This window comes from Sceloporus occidentalis, unplaced genomic scaffold, assembly GCF_023333645.1.
Source record: "Sceloporus occidentalis isolate IW3139 unplaced genomic scaffold, rSceOcc1.0.p SCAF_1, whole genome shotgun sequence".
NCBI classification, from domain to species: Eukaryota; Metazoa; Chordata; class Lepidosauria; order Squamata; family Phrynosomatidae; genus Sceloporus; species Sceloporus occidentalis.
In genome coordinates this window covers 197298264-197325288 of record NW_028316981.1, presented here as the reverse complement: position 1 = coordinate 197325288, position 27025 = coordinate 197298264, and the positions used below count along the sequence as shown (strand labels likewise).

At 40.9% G+C, this 27025-nt stretch overlaps 1 long non-coding RNA gene across 1 annotated transcript; it reads right to left on the bottom strand.

Annotated features, from left to right (window-relative positions):
• Nucleotides 1-12842: 12842 nt before the first annotated feature.
• LOC149323191 (uncharacterized) lies at nt 12843-24931 on the bottom strand. The gene is made up of 4 exons (XR_016280079.1): nt 24845-24931; nt 24329-24388; nt 20993-21058; nt 12843-12896 (listed from the first exon to the last, which is right to left on the bottom strand). It is a non-coding gene; the product is annotated as an uncharacterized LOC149323191 (long non-coding RNA).
• Between the last annotated feature and the right edge of the window lie 2094 nt (nt 24932-27025).

Genomic DNA, 27025 nt, shown 5'->3' with positions numbered 1-27025 from the left:
CCCCATTTCCTTTCAGTGGTCCTTTTACTTTCAGGGCAACTCATTTTTTTGGAATATATATATGTATGTATGTGCGTGAATGTGAATATACAGATATGTCTGTCTGTCTGTCTATCTATCTATCTATCTATCTATCTATCTATCTATCTATCTATCTATCTATCATCTATCTATCTGTATGTTGAAATTGCTGAAATGGAAGGGAAAATAAAAAAGGGGATGAAGAAGACACAGAAATATTCACGAGGCAAATATTCATGCAATCATACAAAACAGGGAACAAGAACTTGCACCCCTTTTCACCCTGGAAACGTACAAGGTCACGATGCGTTCAGACCCCCACTGAGCATGCACAAGGGTGCCGATTCGAATCGTTGAATCTGCATGGTATGCACCAGTGGGGTAATACAATTTGCACTCACTCCACTTTGTGTGAATCCGCATCACGTGACTTGCCTTGGATTCGATTCCCCCTCGATTCAGAAGGGCAATGGAAGGGCAACCAGGTGTGATAAAACATTCACGTTACAACATGAATTCACATAGCTGAACCAGGAGTCACCCCAGATTGGAGCTGCAAAAACCTCCGTGTGATAAACATCACTGTGTGCTCTTGCTTACTCCTGCAGTGTGGGCGTAGATCACTACTTAAGCAAATAGCACATTCTCTCTAGGACTTGCCCTGTTTAGGCAGGTGCACAACTTCTGTGTACAAAATATTTGTATGTATATACTATGTGCCAACAGCCAACATCGGGTGTAGTGGTTTGTGTGTTGGATTATGATTCTGGAAACCAGGGTTTGTCTCCCAGCTTGGGCATGAAACCCACTGGCTGATCTTGGGCAAGTCATACTCTTTCAGCCTCAGGGGATAGCAATGGCAAACCCCCTCTGAATAAATCTTGCCACGAAAACCCTCTGATTGGTTCACCTTTGGGTTGTCCTAAGTCAGAAATGCTTGTGGGCACACAACATACACACATATCCTGTCACAAATGCAGAAGTCGCCAGTGCACACAGTGTTGAGTGACTGCTGGAATTTAAGCCTTTTGTTTATTTGTTTATACAATTTAAAGGATTTATTAGATGCCGTCCTTCAATACAGCTGCTACAACAGTTTACCTTTTATCCCACACCTATCACTTAGAACCCTTTCACACAACAGAATGTTAAGACTCTACTTCAACTTCCATGGCAACATCTTATGTAATTCTGGGATCTGTAGTTTAGGGAAAGACATTTACAATTCTCAGCCATGGAGCTCTAGTAGTGACTCACCAAACTACAAATCCTAGAATTGTATATTTAGCCATGGCAGTCAACATGAAGTCAAAGAGTTGTAATTGCAAAGTGTGAAAGAAATCGGGAGTTGCTGTGTTAGACAGTGCCACAGGACATGAATTTGCTGAGGAAAATGCCTGTCTAAGCCTGCATGTACGCTACAGAATTAATGCAATTTGACACCTCTGTAACTTCCATGGCTCAGTGCTATGGAATTCTGGGCTGTGCAGTTTTCCAAGCTATTTTGCCTCTGTTAGAGGGCTCTGATGCCATAGCAAGCTACTAATCCCAGGATTCCATAGGATGGAGCCATGGCTGTTAAAGCAGTGTCCAAGTTCATTAATTTTGCAATGTGCCAGCAGTGAGCTGTTTTAGCACATTTCCCAAATGACCAAGGTGCAGAGGCTTTTGTAATTAGCACACAAGGTTACTTTGTCCAAGGTAGCAAGGGACATTGCCCAGTACAGATGAGCAGGAGAGGATGATGAGGCGCTGCCCCTTTCTGCCCCAGATTGTTGTCTCAGACACCACATGGGCACGGCAACGATCCGCTCCAAAAAGGAGCTGTGAAATGCAGCTCCTTTCCGCACTGCTGCCAAGGTGCCATCAGTGCCCTGGAGCGGCGCGGTGACATCTCTTGTGCGCCCCCCCCCCCCCATTTGGACATGGTGAACACGGCACATCATCGGCTGCTTGCTGTCTGAATGCACACATGCCCAAAATTGCTCTGGGAGAATGCAGAGTGTGTGGTCGCTCCGTTCTCCCGAGTCCTAATTTTGGTCCCAGGCTGCCACAAAGCGGTGGTCTGTACTGGGCCATTGCCACCAATCCACTATCTTGCTATTGCTGGTCCCATCAGATTTGTTATTTTTAAATGTAAATTATTTGTTTAATATACATTTCATACATTTGTACATTTATTTAATATACATTTGAAAGGATCTTCAGCTGTGGGAGCCTGATAATAACAAAGATCTTACTGGCCAACTGGTGAAGTATGCATTTCCACCAGTGTACTTTTGTTGAGGCACAGGGTGAAATGTATGCTTCTTCTTTCTCCCATGTTCAAGAGCAGCCAGATGGTTTCTGCATGTATCCCTGCAGTTATTGTTTGAAGAGTAGAACAGAGCCATTGGATGAGGGTAGTCTCCAGATGGCCTTGAGTCACCAGGGAAAGATATTGGGCAAGGGTGTATGGGATCCCTCCTTACACAACACCTTAAAAAGTACAGTCAGCCCTCTGTATCAATGGACTCTTTATCCAAGGATTCAAACATCCATAGCTAGGAAATATATACATTTCAAAAAAACCCAAACCTCGATTTTGCTATAATAAATACATAAATTCAGGATGCAGCATTTTGGATCTACAGAAGCTTCCAAAGGCAGCCCCACATAGAGTGCGTTACAGTAATCCAAATGGAATAAGATGGCAGCCCTTCTTGTGCAATGTTCAGAAGTTGATCAGGCAGATAATTAAATATTAATTTAGCCCTGGGGATGTGGGCTGGACTCATCCCCTGCCCTTGAAGGCAGCGAGTTAAGCTAAGGGATACAGGATGATTCATTCAGTTCTTTCCCTCATTTTCTTGCTTTAGCTCTCGAGGTCCACCAAAGTAAAACTGATTTATTTGGCCTAATGGTAGGGCCAGAACTTCTCCATTAAGAAAACTTGAACCGAGTGCCTTTGAAACATGCTAATAACAGTATAATCTATAATTTACTCTGCTATTTTGCTATTATATGTATGCCCACAATGTTGGCTCATCTGGTTTTGCCACACCCAGTCATCTAAAATTAGTTTGCTGTTGAACAACTTGAACCCGTTTCTTTTACTGAACTATATGCCCAGCAGCTGTTACCCAAAGAACAGGTGAGGGAAGGACTGGGGGACTGTCAGCATTACTTCAAATGCTGGGGGGAAAGGCTTGGGTAAACTTTGGACCATTTGTACCTGTTTATACCAGTAATAACTAAGGAGAACTCCAGGTTGGGGTGACTTGAGAAGGTTTCATTTAGAAAAATGCAGAGTGTTATCACATGCACGCACACACTATAACCATTCAAAACAGACAACATACAGAGCTAACATAAATGAAAACGGGATAATGAAGTTTTTAGAGGTTTGCAGTGGGGTTATAATTACTTGTCCGATGAGCAGACCATGGAAGGCTGGAGTAGCTCAGACTGGGAGGCCTGAGGGTGACACAGAATATACACAGAGTGTGGAGGTGTATGTTAACTGAGTGTGCAGAGCTGGAGGCAGAGCCTAGGTTTTGGAACCATATTTATATCTAAAACTAGCCCCAAGTAATGGGCTATTTGGTCAGGTAACAAAAGTTGGATGTCTTTTCCCAGGAATCAATGATGGGATTCCATATTTGTTGATGGCTTTAATTTTAGTGTCACAAAAACAGTGATTGGATCAGGATATCCCTGAGAGGGGTGGTCAGGGAAGTTCGGTTGGGGACACAACAGTGTGTAGGCAGAGAGGATGGCTTATTGCTTTGAGTGTGAGGAGATCCTTTGTCTCACGTTGTGAGAGAAAATGCAGATTATTTGGGGAAAGGAAAAAGAACACTTAATTCATACATTTAGATTTGATGGTCTTGATTACCTGGATGTGCACATGCCTCCCTGGAACTTGACCTAGTGTTTCTGAAAGGTAATCAATCCCTCAAAAACATGTTATCTCCAAATATGAGATGTGAAAATATGAGGACCCCCAAAATGCAGCACAGGGTATGCAGGGGTGCTAACACAGTTGATGCCAAAATGTCTTCATTGTGCCACCTTCCTGCATTCCTGACAATAAAATTCCACATTAATATGTACCTGTCCTACAGGATCTTGCCACAACTCATTACTTTTAATCTCCATTTGAAACAATACCTAGAGATGTAGACTGGCACACTTAAGTGCTGAGATTGCTATACACTGTGTTTAGAGCACATGTAAAAACAGCTTGGAAACGTACTTATTTAGGCTACAGCTCTCAGAGTTGGTGATAACTGAGCGATTCTGGGAGCCGTAATGCATAAAAGTAACTTCCAAGCTGTGTGCAAAACATACTTTGTTAGAGTGAATTCAGGGCAAACCTGTTTTTCTGGTTGTCAGAGAATCTGGAGTCAGCAGTGGATTTATGTCAGTTGTGAAACAACCTGCCTCCTTCTCAGAGCCAGGATGTGCACAGAATCTATTGACTGACCTTATGTTAGTTATGGAGGCTCAACCAATGTTTGATGAAGTTTACTTATAAAAATCTCATTGAAAGCAAAAGGGGAGCAGTAGAAAAGCTCGCATCTATACTGTCAGCCATGGATAGGTGGTAACAGAGAGAAAGAAAAGGTTAATGGAAAAAGAAACCCACTCTAAGTTCAAACGATCAGAAATTACCTAGTCTACAGCCCCTTCATGGATCACACTGTTTAAAAACACAAGTGGGAAATCACTTTTCTGAATGAGTATGCTTACAAATCAAAAATTCTTGGCTTCTGGAAGCCTTGAGCTTCAGGAAGAAGGCAAGTTCTAGCTCTGAATCTGTACATTTCTTTGGGCCTGATATCACAATGAGTTGTATTGACACTATCAGTTTGGAAATAATGGGCTCATACATTTTTTTAACTGCCTGTAAAACTCTGGGCAAAATCTTAGATTAAAGTGTGGGGAGTGTAGCATTCTGTATACACAACTCTGTGACTTGCCTTTGGTAAGGCAGCCATTAGGCTCCAGGGCCACTGCTACAACTGTGTGCCATACCCTCCAACATTTCACATATGAAAACCAGGATGCATGTGGCCACATGAGAGCAAAGTGTGGTCAAGATGGCAACAGTTATTAATGAGGAAGAACAGAGAAGCTAGGAGAGGCTGCAGCAGTTTGCTTTTGCCTAAATCTGCTGGGAAGGCCATGATTCCAGCCCCACCTCTCACCCTGCTGAGTAAATTGGGAGACAGTGGCCACGCACAAAACATCCTGTGATCTCGCTCCCTCAATATGATTAGTCATTAATTTCCCTTGTTGTTAGTAAAGCATCAGTTTCATTGCAACATTCGGACTATGCATGCTGCATGAAGGTCAGATTTCTTGTTTAACAATCAAAGCTGCTCTTAAAACTGTTATTCAGCACATCATTTAAATGCTTCCATTCTACAATAGTAGAAATTAAACTAGAGAAAAGTGGAGTAGACAGATGCTCTTGCAAGATGTTACAATGCACATATTCATTCATGTATATGCAAGTAGACAATGGCGGGATACAGACCGCCCCTTTGGGGCGTCCTGCACCCGCCCCTTTCCCCGATGGATCAGGGCCTCAGCAGCCACAGCAGCACCCCAATCTACTGCTTTTCCAGGCCTCGGGGAAGCGGCAAAACATTGCTTCCTCATGGCCTGGAAAGGGGTGCCCTTGGGGCTTCATGCCCCAAGGACACCCTGACAGCGGTGGGGAAAGGGAGAAAGGGGCTGCTTGGCTCCTTTCTCTCTGTATCGCTGGGGCGACCGTTTAAAGGGCGCCACAAGTGCTCTTTTGGCGCCGCTGAAAGGGCGCCACAAGTGCTCTTCAGCGGCGCACCAAGACGTGACGGCTGCACCGTGTTGTTTGGACGCAACGCGGCCATTACGTCAAAATGCCGGTGCCCGTGTGTACAGGGCGCCGCCATTTTGACGCCCCCGTCATGTGCTGAGGTGAGGCCGGTATGGATGCTGCATCCTCGGCCAACCCCTAGCACGTGACAGGGGCGGCACAAAGGCTCATTTAAATCGGGCCAATGGCATGTAGATATGATTAATTCTTTACTACAGTGCCGAATTGACTTGAAGCAAGTATAGGGTTGAGTTCTCATAGATTAAGCACCACTGTTCTGTTATTAAGGTCTCAGTCAATTTTATTTCAATGTTGGTATCAAATATTTACAGCAGGAAACATGAAATAGAATGCTTCTTAGATTTGCCAGAATAACATCTAATCAGTTTACAACCTTTAATTAATTTGTTCAGTAAATCTATGGGGTTGAATGAGTTACAGACACATTTCTTTACTTTTTAAGGTTATATTACTTCCGATGTGCTGCAGCTGTGTGTATGTAAAAGAAAATACTAAAGGGTGGTGTTTCCTTCTGTACACTTAATAGCTCTATGAAAGGAAGGAATTAAACCTATAACAGCAGGGCAATTGCAAATAACATGAGAGAACAAGGATGTTTTGTGGTTGCAATTGTTGCAACTCGCACCATTTGCATCTTATTTATAAAGAGTGCTGGGACCTCCAAGAGCATTAACATTATTTGAGACTTGTTGTATAGCAGAAACTAGTAAAACAACTGGATTAATATCAAAACTATATAAAACAGTAATAGAACAATGCTTTGGCAAACCAATAGGATCAAAACTAGTGTGGGAATCAGACTTAGCAATAGTAATCTCAGAATCTCTGAAGAACATTGAAACAGAATTTGTTACTCTCCCCCATTTAAATCTGTTTCAGGAGCAGCTAAGAAATATGAACGTAAAGTAGTTCATAGATAGCATGTATGTCCAACTAAATGGTGTAAAATCAATAGAGATATTCAAAAAAGTGATGGAGATGATATGGAGGTACAGGCTCACTGGAATGCTTATGGTTACAATGGCCTACCGTAAAAACATTTTAGAAGGAAACAACAGAGTTTAATGTCTAACTAAATCATCTGGTGAGAGATATAGGCGGGTTACAAATGGCCCTCAAGGGGCCGTTTTCCCACCGCCGCCATTCACTGCGGAGGGAAGCCCCAGCGGCCAAACCGCGAGGCTTCCCTCCGCAGCGAAAAAGGAGCGCCGAAATGGCGCTCCTTTTCAAAACACGGAAGTGGTGCCGTGAGGGGTGGAGCACGCCCTCGCGGCGTCACTTCCGCCGTGACATGTCTGGATGCACAGCGTCCAAGACGTCAAATTGACGGCGCCCATGTGGATGGGCGCCGCCATTTATGACGCGCTCCGCGTGTGTTGGGTGCGGGGCGGGTTAGGAAGGGGCAACTCTTCCTAACCCTAGGACGCCCCTTCCTAACCCTAACACGGACGGAGTGCGTCGTTAGTGGCGGTGTGTAACCCACCAAAGGGCCTGAACAGCCAGGCCAAAATAAAGCTGCTTCAGGTCACTTTGGAGGTATGCTGTTTAAATGATGCATGCATCCTAAGAGGCTGGAAGCCACGCCAAAGCCACGATCCAGCCCTAAGGATTGGAGCACAGCTTTGGTGCAGCTTCTAGCCCCTTAAAATGCGTGTGTCATTTAAACATCATACCTCCAAAGTGACCCGAAGCAACTTTATTTTGGCCTGTCCGTTTGGGCCCATACTTCTACTCTTCTCAGTCTTTGACTGTGGTGATGAAATCATTAGTGTCTTTTGCATTAGTTTCCCAGTCTGAGGCCTGCCATCAGCAACAGAACAATACACATGCAAATCACTCCTGAATTCCCAGGCTCACACACTATATACATACCCAACTTTTTCCAGGCAAGCATTCTCTGAAGATGCCAGCCACAGATGCTGGCAAAACGTCAGGAAGAAATTCTTCTAGAACATGGCCACATAGCCTGAAAAACCCACAAACAACTATGGAAGCCAGCCATGAAAGCCTTCGACTTCACAGTGATATCTTTATTGGGCCAACCAAAATGCACAATATACATGTTGCAAGCTTTCAAAGCTCCACTAGCTTCATCACTAGGCAAAAGGTGTTGAAAATCATGTGTCTTGCTAATGGAATTTAAAGTTTATTTCCTGGACTTTAAGAATCTCCTAGGACCCACATGGACAGAAGGAGGAAGGGTCTGCCTGCACAGATACCACTCCATACCATCTGAATTGAGGGCAACAACATCTTAACAAAATCCAGACCTTTGACTAATATTGACCTTTCTCCTGTATGATTTTTAACACCTTTTGCCTGATGAAAAAGCCAGTGTAGCTTGGAAAGCTTTCAACACATATATGGTGCATGTTGATTGGTCCAGTAAAAGCATCACTGTTTTGTGGATTTTGAATGTGATTGTATTTGCTATATAGCTCACATGGCTATCTCTGGATATATTTTCTGAGTATTACTATATAAGCAATGGCCTATATCACTTGAATGCTGGAAACTACGGCGCGTTACAGACAGGCATAAGGGACGTCCTCAGGACGTCCTAGGTTTAAAAAGGGGCGTCACTTCTTGACGCTCCCAAGCCTAATACGTCCTGAGGACGTACAAGATGGCGGCTCCCCATCTACATGGGGGCCGCCATAATGGCGTCGTGAATGCGCCGCCTCCAAATGAGGTGATGCGGACGTGACGCCGTCGCGTGAGGGCGCTTAGTGCGCCCTTTTGGCGGCGGAGGAAGGAGCTCCGAAACGGAGCTCCTTCCTGGTCTTGCGTCTCTGGAAAGCGGCGGATCGGGGCCTCAGCGGCTGCCGCTCTGGCCACCAAGACCCCGATCCGGCGGGGAAAGGGGCAGGTGCAGGACGCCGCTTTTCGGCGGTCTGTAACGTGTCAAAGTCTTTGGGTGTGAGCTTTATACAGCAATGGCTGGTGGCTGTCACATTACTATGGCAATGACTCTCCTCTAGTCTACACTTGGAGCTATCTAAGATATGGAACCGATTTTAAGGGAATGGCTCACTACCTTGAATAGTTCATTTCTAGTTCAGACTACAGTTTGGAGTAGATTCACAAACCTATTGACATGGGAGCCACCAGCTTCCACTGGCTTTAATCAGGTTGTTTAGTGGTGGTTAGACTTCAGCTCCAGAGCCAGCATAACTGATGGTCTGAGTTTCTAACAGCATCTAGGGATCCAAAGTTTGGGACTATTCCTCCAAAAGATATTTCTGTAGAAGTTTAGAATAGTTGATAGCCCTAGTTAAAACCCATCCATTATAAGAATTACTGTCAGGGGAAAAATAAACATACAGATTTGGTAAAGAGGCAATAAATCCTGACTTTCTTTAAAGCGTGCATAAGGGTGGAATTTCCCAAATAGAACATTCACTTCCTACATTAAACTAACTGGTTTTCATGAGAATCTAGACAGTTATTTATCACAGGATAAAAAGGATCATTTGGTTTATTTGGACGCTGTCCCAGACTGATGATAACTTGACAAGCTTCCAAGACTTTAGACTCAAACACAGCAGAATCCAAGGCAGTAATACTTGCATATGCTCACAGTCATCATTAGCTGGTTTCTTTTCATTTCTTCTATGTTTTTTCTCTCTCAGGCGGTGGCTTGTAGTCTCTTTTGGGCAGAAATGACTTGGAAATGTCTCAAACATGGGGTCATCATAAGTTGAGGTTGACTCAAGGGCAGCTAACAACAACAACACCTTTGCAAATAGTGAACTTAACTAATTTTACACTTTCAGTTTTATGATCAGTATCAAATATGTGTGTGTTTGTGTGTGTGAGAGAGAGATTAAATGGTAAGGTATCCAAGGGTAGCTGTGTTGGCCATACAGTAAAGTACAATGACATCCAAAATTCACAAAACATTGATACTATTTTTTAGGTCGACCACAATGCACAAAATACATCTTTCAAGCTTTTGAAGTTCCACCAGCTTCTTCATATAATTTTTTCCTTCAAATAAATTTCCTGGAGTTTAAGATTCTTTGTGTCCCAGAGCTCACTTGGCCAGAAGGAGGAGTGGTCTGCCTACATGGGTGTCCCGCTATACCAACTTAACAGTGAACAACAGCAACGTCTTTACAAAATGCAGGCCTGTGACTCTAACATTGCAATATATTTTTTATTTTTCCTGTATGATTTTAAACACCGTTGCCTAAAAACGGTATCACCATTTTGTGGATATTAGATGGTAATGTGTATTCCTTCCTTTATTTCACAGTGCAGCAAGCTAATTCTGTTGTGTTTGGGGTCCCTCCAGCTGATTTCCTTCAGTGCTCTCCTGCCCATCAGTGCTTGGCCTGATGGACCATATCTGGTTAAGGATTCTTCCCATTGCATGATTCCAACAGTACTTAGATGGCAGGCCAGTTGAATATAGGAATATTCAGGAGCCCTCCAGACTAGGAACGTTCTTCAGAAGCAAGTCATCTCTATTCAGAAGAGCCCGAGTATCTAGATCTAGAGCAACTCTATCACTGTCTTTTCCTGATTAGTTTTTGTTATCCCCAATGCAGCCCATCAAAGTAGTCTAGGATTTTTAGTGCCTCTGCAGAGTCCAACAAAGAGATAGAAAAGTGAATCATCGGCATTCTGATAGCCCTGTATTCACACTCTCCAGTTGACTTCCACCAGTCCTTTTATGTAGATATTTAAAGCATATTGGTATAAATAATACACACAACAGTGCACTTCTTCCAAGAGCATCATGTTTAGCAGCTTTTGTACCACCATTAGCACCAAAATTGCTTTTTATGGTCAGAGAACTTTCTTTGGGATGGGTATGAAATTTATTGGATGGGCTATTACATAGAAAAGTCTTGGGGCAGCTGGGTGGAGGAATTCCCTTTGTGAATGCAAACTGTAATTTCTATTAAAACAAGACACTCATATTCTTCATCTGCTATCATACAGATCAGTCCAACATAGTTTTGTGTTGATCACATGGCTGTAAACACATTAAAGTAGATTTAACACATGTGAGGCTGCAGAGAAGGAATTAAAATAGAATTTCTTTCCTAGTTGTGTATCAATAATAGTGTAATCCAATGCATGTATTATAAGTAGTAAGTCTTACTGATTTCAACAGGGCTTACTCCTATGTTACTGTATACAGCATTGCAGCCTAAGATAACCCAGGCAGCTAACCAGCATACCCCTTCCACATGACCATATCAAATAATCTAATTTATCAATTAACAATAAAGTACAAGAATAAAAAAAAGCATTTAAAAACAGCAACATTCTTTAAAACAACTGAGTATAGATGTACCAGGATCAAGTCACAGCATAAAGGTATACATTAGGGACTGACAACCACTTCAGGTCCAAGAAGGAAAAGTTGCATACCTGTAACTATAGTTCTATCTGTGCATTAACACAAATGGGTTTATGTTTCTGTGAGGCACAGAGACCATGAAGAAGAACCATATACACCACTTGAAGACTTCAGAGGGTTGCATCCCATGCCACACATGCACAATTTTAAATGTTTAAAATTCAAAATGTCCCCCATGAGTTCCTGGGGTATGGGGTCAATTCTGCCATGTTTCTACTTGGTGTCAGCTTTGGTTGATACGCCAACTGCGTCCCTACCTGGACCGAAAGGACCTTGAAGCAGTAGTACTTGCACTGGTAATCTCTCGGTTAGATTTCTGCAATGTGCTCTACTTGGGGCTACCCTTGTATCAATTTCGGAAGCTTCAATTGGTTCAAAATGCAGCAGCCAGATTGGTCACCGGAACATCTAGGTTTGACCATATAACACCAATATTGAAATCTCTCCACTGGCTGCCAATTAGCTTCCGGGTGCAAAAGAAGGTGTTGGTCATTACCTTTAAAGCCCTACATGGCTCGGGCCTGAGTTAGTTGCGGGAGCGCTTCTCCCTACATAATCCCGCCCCACACTCTTAGGACATCTGGGAAGTTCTTACTAGAATATTATAATACCAGGTTAATGACAACTTCATATAAGGCATTCACTGCCGCGGCCCCAAGATTATGGAATGACCTACCGGAAGACATCTGCCTCATTACTACCTTAGAGGCCTTTAAGAAGGCACTCAAAATGGATCTCTTCTGGCGGGCTTATCCACTGAATTCCATATAAAAAGGTTATGACAACTGCACTTCCTTGATTCTGATTGTTGGCTAATGGAAAAATTGTAATTTTCAGAGAACTAATAGGAATTCTTGGTAAATTCAGTGTTAGTAGTTTATTGTTGTATTGATTGTAAATTGTACTAAGTGTCTTTTAAGGTTGTAATCCCGCCTCGATCTGTGGGAAAGGCGGGAGGTATAAATAAATTATATTATTATTATTATTATTATTATTATTATTATTATTATTATTGCCCACCAGTCTTAGGCCTAGGAGGTAAACCAGTCTGAAGGCAGTCTTTAGAGGATTCAGAAACAGTGGGCCACACTTTCCCCACCCTCTGCTATACATGTTGACTTAGATGCAAGTCCTATTCAGCTCCAAGCAGCTACTCCCGGGTGAATTGGTAGAGGATTCCAACCTACTAAATTAGCACACTTCCAAAACCCTCCCTGAGGTCTGAAGACCAAAGAGGTCTTTCAAAGCCTGGGACATTGCTGAGAACACTTTCTCCCATGTGGCTATCTGTGCCATCTTAAGACTTTAGGCAATTCCCTGTGATTTCAGACAGAACATGATCCCTATGGAAATGGGGCATGAGACTGAATTGCATCCTTTCTATGATGACTGAATGACAAGTCTATTGTTCCACTGCACAGAATCCTCTATATCTCTGCCTTCAATGGACCATTTCTGTGTAGCTTCATTGAATGAGAGTATCCTTCAACTACATAGCAGCTTGTGAACATGTTATTTTACTGGCATTTGTAGGCAACAACATGGCATTGCATCAGGAGTTTTCTTCAAGGATTACATCAGCTCTTTAATCTTCTTTTCAAGTTTTTTTGCATTAGCACCAGTTAGTTCAAAAATCTAGGAATAAACAAAAATAAAAATAAAATTAATTGAAGAACCACGAATTCTGGAGAAGTAGCCATCCCTTCTATATCAGTTTGCCCATTATATTACTGAATCTGTCCTTGCAAGGCCTTCTTCAGATTTCTCACCTTTTGAGATCAGGTGGTTGGTGGCTTGGAGTGTATCTACACTGTAGCAAAAATATAATTCAATACCACTTTAAGTGCGGTAGCTCCATCCTATGGAATCAGGGCAGTTGTAGTTTTACAAGGTCTTTAGCCTTCTCCGCCAAAGAGTGCTGGTGCCTCACAAAACTACAAATCCCAGGATTCTGTATGATGGAGCCTTAACAGTAAAAGTGGTGTCAAACTGCATTATTTCTACAGTGTAAGTGCACCTTTGAACATTTTTGGGGCTGTAGTGCCCAAGTTCTGGACTCTTTCTCCCCTGAGAAGCTCATCTCATATTTACTTTGAAGGAATTAACATGCCTATCAAAGCCCTTTAAAATGACTCCTTCTGCACAGACATCTCTCACCACTTCTGCCACAAACAACTATGGACACTTTCAGGGGACATTGTGCCTTACATCCATTATGTTCCATCCACACTGGTGACCTTAGTGCTAGTCTTCTCTCTCTTTTTAAATGGTATGGTTTTGATGTTAGTAGTAACTCCTTGAGTACCAGAATCAACCACACCTTGTACTTATTCACTATACCATTTGTAAGGCATCATTTCAATTACACATTTATTTATTTATAATAATATTTGCATTAAAAAAGTTAAAACAGCAAAATCTCACTTTAGAGAGTATCATAGTGTTAGATCTCTATAACACGATAATGCATTTCACCATCATTTTATCAAGGTGTTTAATGGAGGAGGTGATCAGAAAAGTGGTTTTGAATTATTTTTGAATCAGCTATATATAGGTTTACAGTTCTACAGCATGTCTATATAATATGTTTCCTCTAAAGTAACATTATAGGGGCATAGCAATATACCATTATAGATAGGAACCATTTTTAAAAAGATATTTTTAGCCACCGTTAGTTTAGTACGACCGTTAATGGAAGAGGTGAACAGAAAGTTTTAAAAATGCTATTTCTAAAAAGAGCATTAAAGAGGTGTTTCGCTATGCCTATATAGATTGCTATATAGTTCCCCCATCCACATTTGTGGCTTTGACTTTTGCAGAGTTGATTATTCATGGATTTGATTATTATGTATGTCTCTGGGAATCCCTAGGTCCTCCAGCCTGACTCTATAGTCAACATCAGCCAGAACTGAGAGAACACTTCTCTAGGTATCTGTAAGTCCTCCAGTGTCAAGGAAAGGCAAACAGATGAATGGGTGGCCATTGACTTAATCACTGGGCCATTAAGTGTAAGGCTGCAAACAACAAGTATTGTGTTGGCTTTTGGAGATGATGGTTTTTCTTGTCTAGCAACTCCCAAACTACCTATGGGGAATTTCCAGTCCTTTTCTCTTGGGCTCCTACCCCCTCCTTTTTCAAGCTGCTTACATGACATCTCTGCTTTGGAGAAATGGGGTGTCCCTAGGAGGTCAGCTTGGGGTCAAAGTGAATTCCACACCCACTACAAAATTTATATAAATCTATATGCTCTAACAGTCGCCAGACAAGTGCTTTTAGCACAAAGGACCAATTAAAACTAAAAAGCTGTTAAAAACCACTGCAAAGGTTATTCTGAGAGTGCTTTGAGATGACACCTTCAACTTGGGAGTTGCCCTACCTCTTCCACTGCATTTGGCACGGGTGGGATGTGTCTATACAAAATAATCTTTCATTATGTTACCCCTTCACCTTTTTCCATCTCGTTTCCCACATTGTCTTACCAATTGTCTTTAACAAGATGGAAGAGCAGCACTAAGGACATCTAACACTCTGGAGATTGTGTTAATTTTTCATCCTCTCTTGTCTCCCCAAAAAAGAAAAAGAAAGCCAGACTTCCTCCTGTGTGTTTTTTTTTAAAAGCCAGACAGAAGCAGCACAAGGGCCTGTTACAGACAGGCCAAAATAAAGCTGCTTCAAGTCACTTTGGAGGTATGGTATTTCAATGATGCATTCGTCCTAAGAGTCCTAAACCCGCACCAAAGCCATGCTCCAGTCCTAAGGACTGGAGTGCAGCTTTGGTGTGGCTTTTGGACTCTTAGGACTCATGCATCATTGAAATACCATACCTCCAAAGTGACTCGAAGCAGCTTTATTTTGGCCTGTCTGTAACAGGCCTTGGAAACATGCGGACTACAAATAGAAAACACTGGTTGCTTCCAGACAGAAAGAAACATCCAATGTACAGCAGTCTATCTATTTCTACTTTATGAATTTTCTCTGATAAGACAATTGGCGGACAAGACAAAGGGAAGGCTACAAACTGAAGATACCGGCTGAGATCCTGTTTCAGTGAAACCAGAGTACTTTTGCTGGGCTTCCACTGTTGCTAGGAGTGTGACACTAGTTTGAAGGCAGTGGCACATCCAGTCAGGGGATGATGGCAGAAGGAGTTCTGCAGCTGAGAAAAAGGAATTGTTGCCATGTTCTCAGGCCCCCAGGGTACCTCCCACAAGTCAAAGTGGATGATATTGACCAAAGGAGTAAATCCACCACCTTCAAATGTCTGTTGCAAGAGGCAGGGTTCTGTGGTGGAAGTACCAGAGATCTTCTCTCATAGCAAGCACAAACAGACATAAAGTGGTGTATTGGAATGTTATATAAGCCTATGTCACCAACAAGATTCCATCTGATGTCACTTGGAGCTTCTCTAAACACGAACACTGCTATTGCACAGTAAAAGACAAAGGTGATTGAGCCATAATGATAAATAACAAATTCTGGTCTGGAAGCAGTCTGAGGCTGATAAAATTAGATGTATGTGTTATGTCTGAAGGTATTCCTGAGGTTTTTATGCTCCTGTGGTTTTTCCTCTTTTATAGCTTTTATTGTTTACTGATTCATTGACCTTTTAGAAATTGGTTGAGACTAAGCAACAATGCTAAACCTGTGAGATATAAATATTATGATTGAAATGAAAGGGATATAAAAAGAATCATAGAATCCTAGAGTTGGAAGAGACCACAAGAACCATCCAGTCCAACCCCATTCTGCCATGCAGGAACTCTCAATCAAAGCATCCCTGGCAGATGGCCATCCAGCCTCTCTTTAAAGACCTCCAAGGAAGGAGACGCCATCACACTCCGAGGGAGTATGTTCCACTGTCAAACAGCCCTTACTGTCAAGAAGTTCCTCCTAATGTTGAGGTGGAATCACTTTTCCTGTACCTTGAGCGAGCTATTCAGCTAAATAAATACTACTAGTAGATTTATGTAGTTTACCTGTGTACATGTTCATCATTTTTCCTTACTCTCTATACAACCTCAACCTGAGCATATTTTAAAAACAACTACAGGAGTGCATTGGGAATTGTCAGAGAGATTCAAGTAGTCACTTACACGTCCCTCCGCTGCTCAAATGACAACAAAAGAAAGTGCTGACTTACATTTAATAAAACTTGCTTATACTAGTGTGTGTGTGTGTTTGTACGAACAGAAAGAATCACTATCACTGTCTGAATATAGAGAGAGCAACTGGAACCAGATGACCTGTGTGTTTGCTTTCATCCAGATGCTATGTATTGGTGAGTGGATTCAAGTGCCCTTCTCCCTATTCTTATGCCTCATTTCTTTAAACTATGGTTGAATTGGACAGCTCTCCACATAAAGAATCACTGAATTCAGTACTGCTCTTGGACAACAACACCTCTCTGAATAGACAAATGGTTTCTGTAAAGAGGATACATGGACAACCTATCGGAGATGTGTTGGAAATATTATGAGCACTCACAAATAGCTGCCCCACTATAGCCTGCTTTTCTTCAATAAACACACAGAACTACTTTCTCTTGCTCTTGTTTAAAATATATACAGTTGTTTGGAATACAGAAACACTGATCTCAGTGTCTTCCACTACTCTTAAAATGTTATGTCTACTCTCACCCTTAGGCTGCAATTCTGGATCCAAGCTGCTTAAAATCCATCAAATGTAATGGAGCTGAAGCAGTGTAACTGCACTGAATCACTATGACAAAGAGGTTATTTCTTAAATCGTGCTTAAACCAGTGTTTTCATTCCCCATGGCTGCAATCTGAATATAACAGTTCTAGTGGCTAGAACGTGCTTCCACTCAGAAGTTGAACCACTGTTTTTTGTTGTTGTTTTTTAACATTTTCTCTCCCAATATTCAGGGTTGTGTGCAATGTAGAAAAGGCTCAAATTAACACAAACACTAATGGGTGTGTGTATAAGCAGAAAGAATCACTGCCAATTTGATAGAAATCTGCACATAGTGAAAACAACTGTAACCAGATGAACTGGTTATGTGTGCTCTTAGAATTATGCAAAAGTTAGTATAATAAAGGGGCTGCCTAAATACCCTAAATACTAGAGATTCCCCTCTGATCTTGGAAGCTAAGCAGGAGTAGCCCTGGTTAGTATTGGATGGGAGATCACCAATAAATACCAGGTGCTGTGGGCTGCATTTCGGAGGAAGGAACTAGCAAAACCACCTCTGAGTATCCCTTGCCTAAGAAAACACTATGAAATTCATGGTGTTGCCGTAAGTTGATTGGTGACTTGAAGGCACGCATGCACACGCGTACACACACACACACACACACACACATGGGAATGAGGTACAAGTCCAAGCATCGAATATTTCTCCTTTCCCAGAAGAAATGTTGTAATGCTATACATCCCTGATAGTGATGTAAAGCCAAGATCCTATGCATGTATAGGCCAGAATTCAGGTTGGGACATCTGCATGTGTACAGGTCCCTTATGCTTGCAGATGTGCTTTTCAGGTGCTGTAGAGGTCTGTGTTTCCATCTTCTCTGCACAGCATCTAAAGTATCTCTCCTCACCCCCCCCCCCCCCCAATCCAATACACAATGATTACAGAAGTGCCGAGACTTCCAGAAGATCACTGTGGATCTCAGCGCTGCTGTTATTGTTGTGCATCCAGCTATTTGGGAGGAACAGTCAGAACTACTTCAATCCAGCCTGCTCACTTGAAGCATGGAATGCCTGTAAGAGATGGCATCATGGTTGTAAAATAAGTCAGTGTAGCATAAGATTTGCATGTGGATCTTGATACTATGTTGAAGGGGTATTGAACTGAGAGGCCTTACTATAGCATAAATATACTCCAGTGCAATTATGATGGACTATACAGCTGTGCAACCAATAGGTCAATGGACACCACAATCTTGAGCTCATCTGGTGCATAACTGCTCACAACTGAGAGAGAGTGTTGTATGTGCATGTTTGCAGAACAAATGGTGGTACTCATGAGTGCATGTACAGGAAAGTGTAACTACATGCACATTGATTTTTATATTTAGTGTTTTTATGTTTAATGTAATACCTCATTAGCGATCACATTGCAAAACGTGATGGTTAATGGAGCACACCAAGAAGTTACTGAAGAAAATCAGCGTGTGTTTTATAGATTATAGCAAAGCCTTTGACTGCATAGATCACAAAAAGCTATGGATTGCTTTTAAAGACATGGGAGTGCCATCCCATTTGATAGTTCTAATGAGAAATTTGTACTTAGGATAAGAGGTTACGGTTAGAACAGAATATGGAGAAACAGAATGGCAAAAGGGGTCAGGCAAGGCTGCATTCTATCATCCTATTTGTTCAACGTTTCATATGAAGAACAGGTTTAGACTCAGAAGGAGGAGGAGTGAAGATAGGAGGAAGGAACATAAACAATCTAAGATATATGGATGACATCATACTACTAGCAGAAAATATTATAGACTTGGAAGAACTACTAAGGAAAGTCAAAGAAGAAAATGCAAAGAAAGCCTGAATGCTGAACATAAGGAAAACCAAAATAATGATCTACATAAATCCAACCTACATAATAAGAAAATCAAAATAGTTAAAGATTTCCCATACCTTGGACCAAACATTGATATGAACAGAGACTCCAGCCAGGAAGAACAAGACTAAGGATGAGAAGGACAATTATGAAAGAATTAGAGGAGATCTTAAAGTGTAAAGATATACAACTGAGTACTAAAGTTAGAATCATCCAAGCCATTGTATTCTCCATCACCATGTATGGATGTGAGAGCTGGACAGTGAAGAAAGCAGATCAGAAGAAAATCAATTCATTTGAAATATAGTGCTGGAGAAGAGTGCTGAGAATACCATGGACAGCCAAAAAGACAAACAAATGGGTCCTTAAACAGATCAAACCTGAACTTTCCCTAGAAGCCAAAGTGACAAAACTGAAGCTGTTGTATTTTGGCCACATCATGAGAAGGCACAACCTATTAGAAATGGCAATAATGCTAGAGAAGGTAGAAGCCAGAAGAAAGAGAGGAAGGCCACATGCCAGATGGCTAGACTCAGACTCAGTCAGTGAGGCTGTGGGCCTGAATTTGCAGGATCCTCTAAGCAGAGCAATGGAAGGTAAGGGGTCTTGGATATTTCTCATCCACAGGGTTGTTATGTGTTGGGGTCAACTTGCAGACAGTTAGCAACAACAACAAAGTGCTCCAACAGGATTCTGGTCTAATTATTTCCTTATTTTGAAATATAGGAAAAGTTTTCATTCCAGTGGTTGAGATTATGAGTTTGTGTTTGTTCTTTTTCTTTTCTTTTCTTTTCTTGCTTTCTTTTTGCATTTTTGGATTTCTTCAGGGGAAAATTATAAGGATTTTTGCAAAACAGTATTTTGTGCAAAACCCCTGTTTTATGCAAAACCGTTTTGTGCAAAAATGTATGCATATGTATGTGCGAGTGTTTGTGCAAGCAGAATACAATGGTTTTTGTGCAAAAATCCCTTTGCAAAATTTTCGCCATGAAGAATCTTGTGGTAGTTGTAATATTCATTGGGTCTCTCAATTTGCTGATAAATCCTATCTTGTCAAAGGCAAGAAAATTTACAACTATTCTTTACATCCCTAACCAAAACAAAAAAATACAGTAATGATAACTCCTATTGAGTTCTATGGGACTTGCTTTAAGCTAAGTGTATATAGGATTGTAACCTTTCTGACATTAGTCAAGCCATTGTCTCAAAAAGTATTTGCACTATGAAGTTGTATCAGTATGAGATCATTTTAACTGTCACAGCTCCAGTCTAAGGAATCCTGGTTTATATTAGTTTATTTTATTTTGGTGAAATACTTAAAATTCTCTACTGGAGAGTTCTAGCATAAGTTCATGTGAACTATAGTTCCCAAGATGCTCTGGGATAACCCTTTGGTCCTCTGGATGTTTTGGATTTCATTCCCAGAATCTCTTACTGCTGGCCATGCTGAGTGGGCCTCTTGGAAATTGTAGGCTCAAACATCTGGAGTATGAAAAGTTTCACACCCCTACTTTAATGTCCTACACAATCAGAGTGAAATTAAGAAGGCCATGTTAAAGTCAGGCTGATAGTTAGATCAGGATGAAGACCAAAGTATGAAACTTACCAAAGAGAGTCCTGATTTGACGTTTTCTGTCTTTCTCCCCCTTTCAGTCCCCCCCCCCCCAAATGTTAGTGTATTATATTTTTTAGGTACTTGACTTACAAAAAGGTAGAGATACCCATACATATACTTCTATGCTGCTGTTTTCACATCATGCCAAAAGGAGAAAGGTGAATGGCTACACTTCGGTGAGAAATAGCAGCTATATTTGCTCTAGTGGTAGTGTTTGAGACCATTTGCTGACTTGTTGTGATAAAAATTCAGATTATAAGGGCAAGAATCTTTAATGAAATCTACAGACCGTACCCATATTATAGCCAAATCATGGCTCTCTTTGGCTACATAAAACAATAGCTGGTGGAGCCAAGTAGGTCAAGGCCTGTCTGACTGTCCTGGAATTCAAGTGTTGGGTCTGTGAGTGGAGTGGTTGCTAGGACCAGTAAAACATGCAGATTAAGACTGCTAATGTTTATTTAGACTGCCCTGCTATGTGCCACCAAGGGTTAGAGCTGGGACAAAAAGAGTTAGACTGGAGCCTGTTAGCTAAGGACAAAGATGCAGATAGTCTAGTCCACTAGGGTGTATTTCTAAGGACAAATACCTTTTCTCCTTTCATGAAGAACTGAAATGTTGGCATGGCGGCGATATTGCAAAGATCAGCCACATCCTGGGGAAGAGAGATGGCATGATATATCATGAAATCAAGAACATCATTACAGTATACCAGATGCTGAATTTTTTGAAAGAAATCTCTAAGAAAAAATATGAGAAAAAAACAAAGACAAGGTGTTTTACACCTTATCTATTTGAGCTGCACCCGATATTTCCCAAATTTCCTAATTAGTTTATGGGCAAAGTACGAAGTCAACGTTTATTGTACTAGCCAAAGGCCATGACGAAATGAGCTTATCAAAAAGCATAAAACATTTCAAACAAAAGGCACAGAATACGTTACCTATAAAGCCCTAAATGGCTTGGGCCCAGGGTATCTGATGGACCGCCTCTTCCCATATAATCCGCCCCGCACCCTCAGATCATCGGGGCAGCAACTTCTAAGAGTTCCGGAGGCCAGATTAGCTTCTACTTCCAGGAGGGCCTTTACAATCTCGGCCCCCAGCCTCTGGAACTCGCTGCCAATGGAGCTCCACGCAGCCACCTCCCTACCCCAATTTAAGAAGGGGTTGAAAACTTATTTATTTAAGCAAGCCTACCCCTGAATATTTCCCCCTGAATATGTACTCTCCTTCCCCCTCCCTCTGCCAGCATTAGACTGGCACGAGGTTGTAATGCTTTTAATATGTTTAGGTTTTATTGTGATATGTTTTCTTGTATAATGTATTGTTTGGATGTATACCGTAATGTTAACTTTGCTGTACACCGCCCTGATTTGAAGAAGGGCGGTATAGAAATAAAACTTTTATTTTATTTTATTATTTTATTTTATTACAAAGGACAAAAAATGTCCCAACATTTAGTGTGCAGTTAAAATAGTTAACTGTTAAAAATGACAAAAGGAAAAAGAGACATCTTTCCTGGATGTTAGTAAACATATTTAATATAATCATAAAATCTAATTAATACTTGGCGTCTCCATGGCAATTTATGGCAATTTTATTTAACTCTCTCTTTCTAATCTTTTTTGCAGCCATGGAAAAAAGAGCCACTCTTTGTGTTACATAGTCATTGGTGTCACTTAAAAGGAATTGGACCAAATCAGCAGTAGAGCGCCCACTTTTGTTTGTCAGCAAGGGTGTTAAAAATGTCTTTCTAGGGTTGCTGTACAATGGGCAAATTAACAAGTAATGAACAATATCCTCCACCTGAGATTGACTGCAGATGCATAGTCTGTTCTCAAAAAACACTTTGTTGTAGCGATGGTCTAGAACTGCAGTAGGCATTACTTGAAATCGTAGCTCAGTGAAGGCAATTCTTAAAGTAGGCGACTTGAATTTAGTCAAATATCTGGCTCTAAAATATTTAATCTTCAAAAAGGAGAACCAAAAGGAAAATTGTGAGGTTCTAATTGACTGCAGATCTTTTCTTGAATCAGTCCAAAAATGGAATTCTCTTAATTGCCTCTTATCCATGCCAATAACAGTGTTCAACTCAGAAAAGTTATATTTTTGTAAAAGAATTTGAAAACTTGATTTTCAGAACTGGTTGTTGGGCAAAGTACAAAGTGTTGGTTATTACCTTTAAAACCACTGCATGGTTTGGGTCAAGGTTACCTGCAAGATCATCTTATTTCCTGTGACCCACTCTGTATATTCAGATCCTCTAGGGGCATTTATGTCAGTCAGCCAAAACTAGGTGGTTACACAAAGAGCATTTTCTTTGGCTGCTTCCAGATTGTTTAGCTTCTAGTTTAGAGCATATATAGAGACTGTATAAGTCCCCCAATCCCCACTTCCCAGGCAGCAGCTGCTGTGATCAGTTGGGATCTGTTCCTTCCTAGATTGGGAAGCAGCTAGCTGATGTTCCTACCCCAATGAGCAATCTCTGGGGTAGTAACATCAGATGCAGGACCTTATGTCAGGGAGGTTGGGAATGCCAGGAGAAAAGACTCCCATTGATAGCAGCAGCTGCTGCCCGGTAAGTGGAGATCCAGAAAAATGGGATGGGATTCACTGTATAGTACTATAACTATGGTGTTTGCTCATTTGTAACTCTCCAACAGGATTCCAGCCATCATCATCATCATCAATCAATATATGCTTGGAAGTATCAGATTTGACTAAATAAATTGCCAAAACAAAGCCAAATTCATCTAATTAAACATTTGGATATACCGTTCATTCTGACTACTACAGTTTCCTTTTTTTTTCTTTTATCACCATGCATTATTAACACTTTTACTATTATTATATATTTTATAGAACACCATTAAAAACTTATTCCTACACAGAAGACAGGGATCTGGTTAACAAGGGCTTGGCTGTAAAGTGTGTACTGAATTACAGGGATGTAGTCAAGTCTTTTTCCTCCAAGTCTCAAGTTGAGTCTCAGTTTTCCACCTTCAAGTCGAGTCTCAGGTCCTTGCAAGATACTTTCAAGACAGATCTCAAGTTGATTCTCAAGTCTGAGAACCAGCAGAAAAAAGGTGATGCAGACAGGGCCATGTTGTGGGATTTTGGAGCAGCTTTATCAACCAGATCCCTGCAGATATTTTGGTCTACAGCTTCCACGATTCCTGACCAGAGACTATACTGACTCACGAGAGTTGTAATCTGACACATCTAAAAGGAGCCAAGGTAGAGAAAGCTGTTTTTAGCAGACTCTATCTTGGAATGAGAATCATGATGGACTGGATTACCATTGGTGTGCTCCAGAAAAGCAGTTGTTATGAAGCAAAGTCAACTTTGGGGCAATATCTTTTTCCTAGGAGTTTATCCCATGGCATTTTAATCCAGTTTACCTCTATCCAGATTAAATCTTAATTCTGGTGGCATCCTGATTTTATCAGACAGTTTTTGCCACCTAATTTGCTGCCCAAATACACCCCAGGTCCATCCATGCTTCCAGAGCCTATTTGGATCAGGGACCTTTCTGACTTGAGAAAATGGCCCACAGGGATGGACCCAGGCTGTTTTTGGGCAACAAATTAGGTGGCAAAAGCCATCTGATAATATCAGGATGCCTCCTGAATTAAGGTTTGAACCAGATAGTTGTAAGACAAATTAAAACACCATGGGATAAACTCCTTAATCTCATACCCTCTAAATGTGTCAGAATATACAGCCAGTTGGCAAAGGCTACTCTAACAGAGAGAAACATTCATGTTAATTTGTCCTGTAATTTAGTTAAATTCCTTCTCCCAAATCCCCACCAACAATGCAGGATAGCATATTTTCATATTGAAAAAGGTCTACTACTCACTCCAAATGTGTAAGAAATAGAAACATTCAGCACAATCTGTCCTATGAATTTAGCAGCTTACCTTTGCCAAGTCCACATCAACGATACCGAACAGCACATTTTCATACCGAACAGCCAGCTCCTTCAGAACAAAAAAGGATCAGTTATGTTAGTTGGCACAGAAACTGGTTTTGTCTGAATCACCATTTCAAGTTTTTGGCTTATGTCTCAATAATCCTTTAGTGTCTCTTCAGCTAACCCTTTCTTCTCTTTAAAACCGTAGCACCGATGTTTTGGGAAAGAAACGTAAGTGTTCAGAAGACTTTAGATCAAAAAACATAAACTGCATGATATTAAAAGTAGGATTTTGTCTCCTAGGTGTTAAACGTTGTTGTGTGCCTTCAAATCATATCTGATTTAGGGTGACCCTAACACAGCCCTATCACAGAGTTTTCTTGGCAGGATTTGTTCAGAGGGGATTTGTCTTCCTTTGTGGCTATGAAAGAGTGAATGGGCCAAGATTAACCAGTGGCTTTTTGTGGCAGAGTGGGGATTCGAACCTCGGTCCCCTGGAGTCATACTCCAACACTCAAATTACCACATCACACGGACTCTGACGGTCAGACTACATTAAATATACAGATCAGGATCCAATGATATACTTCTACTGGACGTCACAACTTCCTTCTTCCTCCTGCACCCTCCGTGTATCCTAAAAACTTGTTTTGGTGAACTAAAGAAACCACCCAACAGATGCTTGCCATCATGGAGAACTACAGTGGAAGGGGGAGGAGGAGGGGGAAAAAACCCTGTGTCTTCTGGCACTAGATAAAAATTGCACCAGTGGCTCTTGAACACGCTTTCTTTAAAAGTTTCATTTTATTTATATCCCACATTTTCTCCCAATATGGAAGCCAGGGCAGCTCACAACACAGCTAAAAACCAATTGTAGCAGTTGAAAAAAATGGGGAAAATTAAATAAACTGTCCTATTAAGAACAGCAGCAATTTAAAACATTATAAAAGCATTTAAAACATAAGGAGAAAAGTGCAGCACTGTCCCCTGTTAGAAGAAAAATGCAGATGGACCAGCTAAGCCTGGAGAGAGGTCCATAGCCTGGGAGTGGCAACCAACATGGCCTTCTCACATCTCTGACCAAATGGGCCTGAGATGGTAGTGGAACTGAAAGTGTAGCTTTTAAAACTCTGAAGTACATGGCCTTTGATCTAGGTCAGGACTATGGTGGATTACATGGAAGGTTTAATATTTCTTTCCCAGCTATGACCCTCCATCGTGAAAACCATCCCTCCTGCACTACACATAATAGTACAGTAGTATAAAAGCCCTCATTGGTGCCAACTGAATAGATAACTGGATTTCTTGGAACTACTGTAAGCTAATAGTTTTCTGGGTGTATGCAGATCAGCCTCCCCTCTGTCATTTTGGTACTCTTTATGCCAGTTTGCCAGCCGGGAATCATGGAAATTATAGTTTGCCCATCTGGGGCTGAAGTGAAAAAGAAAGCACAAACTAAAAGTCTCCCCTGCCCTGCCCTGTCCTGCCCTGATCTAAGGCCTAGGGATTTTCATACCCTCTGAGTCTTTATTTATTTTATTTTTTACATAACATGCAAAAAATACAACATAAATTACAAACATAAAAAAGAAGGAAACAAGAAAAAAGAAAAAGAAAAGGAAAAAATTGAGAAAAATATATAACATACAGAACTTACAAATATGGAACTCTTTAAAAACACAAAGACATAATATCTTGATTACATGGTTAGCAATAATTTACTCTCTCTCTCTCTCTATATATATATATATATATACACAATAGTATTCACCTTAATTGCTAAACTACAATCAAAAAGGTTTTCCTTCCTGTTTCTCCAATTAGTCCATTTCCAGTCTCGTATTTGAAATTATTGTTTTGTCTTTTTGAGCAAAACCTTTACCTTATAACAACAGTCAAATTGATAATAATGAAAAAGATTTATTCACTCTTCAACAATGGCAACAGTTGCAAGAGTTGCAAGCTTTGCTGTTACACTGTTTAATCTTGTATATAATTTAATTTTATACAGTTTAAATGAAATATATGGATAAAATGTATTTAACTCAATCTTTTCTGCAAAACTACTTTATTTAAACAACAGGTTTTTTTAATCCTTTAAAAAGATCGTTGTCTGATGGCCCCATTTCCCCCTAGACAATCTAACACTTTCCGCCATGTATCTAAGAATCTGTCTGATTTTTCATATCTTAGTTTTCTTGTTAATTTATCTAACTCAAGTGCTGCATACAATTTTAACATCCACTCTTCAAAGTTCGGGACATTCTTACTTTTCCAATACCTCGCATATACAATTCTGGTAGACGAAATCATATAGAACAAAACACACCCATATTTTCCCCCCTAAATCATCATTGATCATATTTAACAAAAATATTTTGGGCTTAAACTCCAAATTAATGTTCAATATCTTATTAATCCGTTCATGGATGTTTAACCAATATTTTGATGCTTTTTTACATTTCCACCATAGGTGGTATAATGATCCCTTTTTTAAAATGCACTTCCAGCATTTGTTGCTGGAGTTTCCATAGATTTTACACATTTTTGTAGGTGTTAAGTACCATTGGTAACATAATTTATAATAATTTTCCCTTATGTCCTGGCACAGAGAATATTTCACTCCTTTTGTCCATGTAGTTTCCCATTGTTTTAAGTCCAGCATTCTTCCTATATCTTGTGCCCAAGACACCATCTTTGCTTT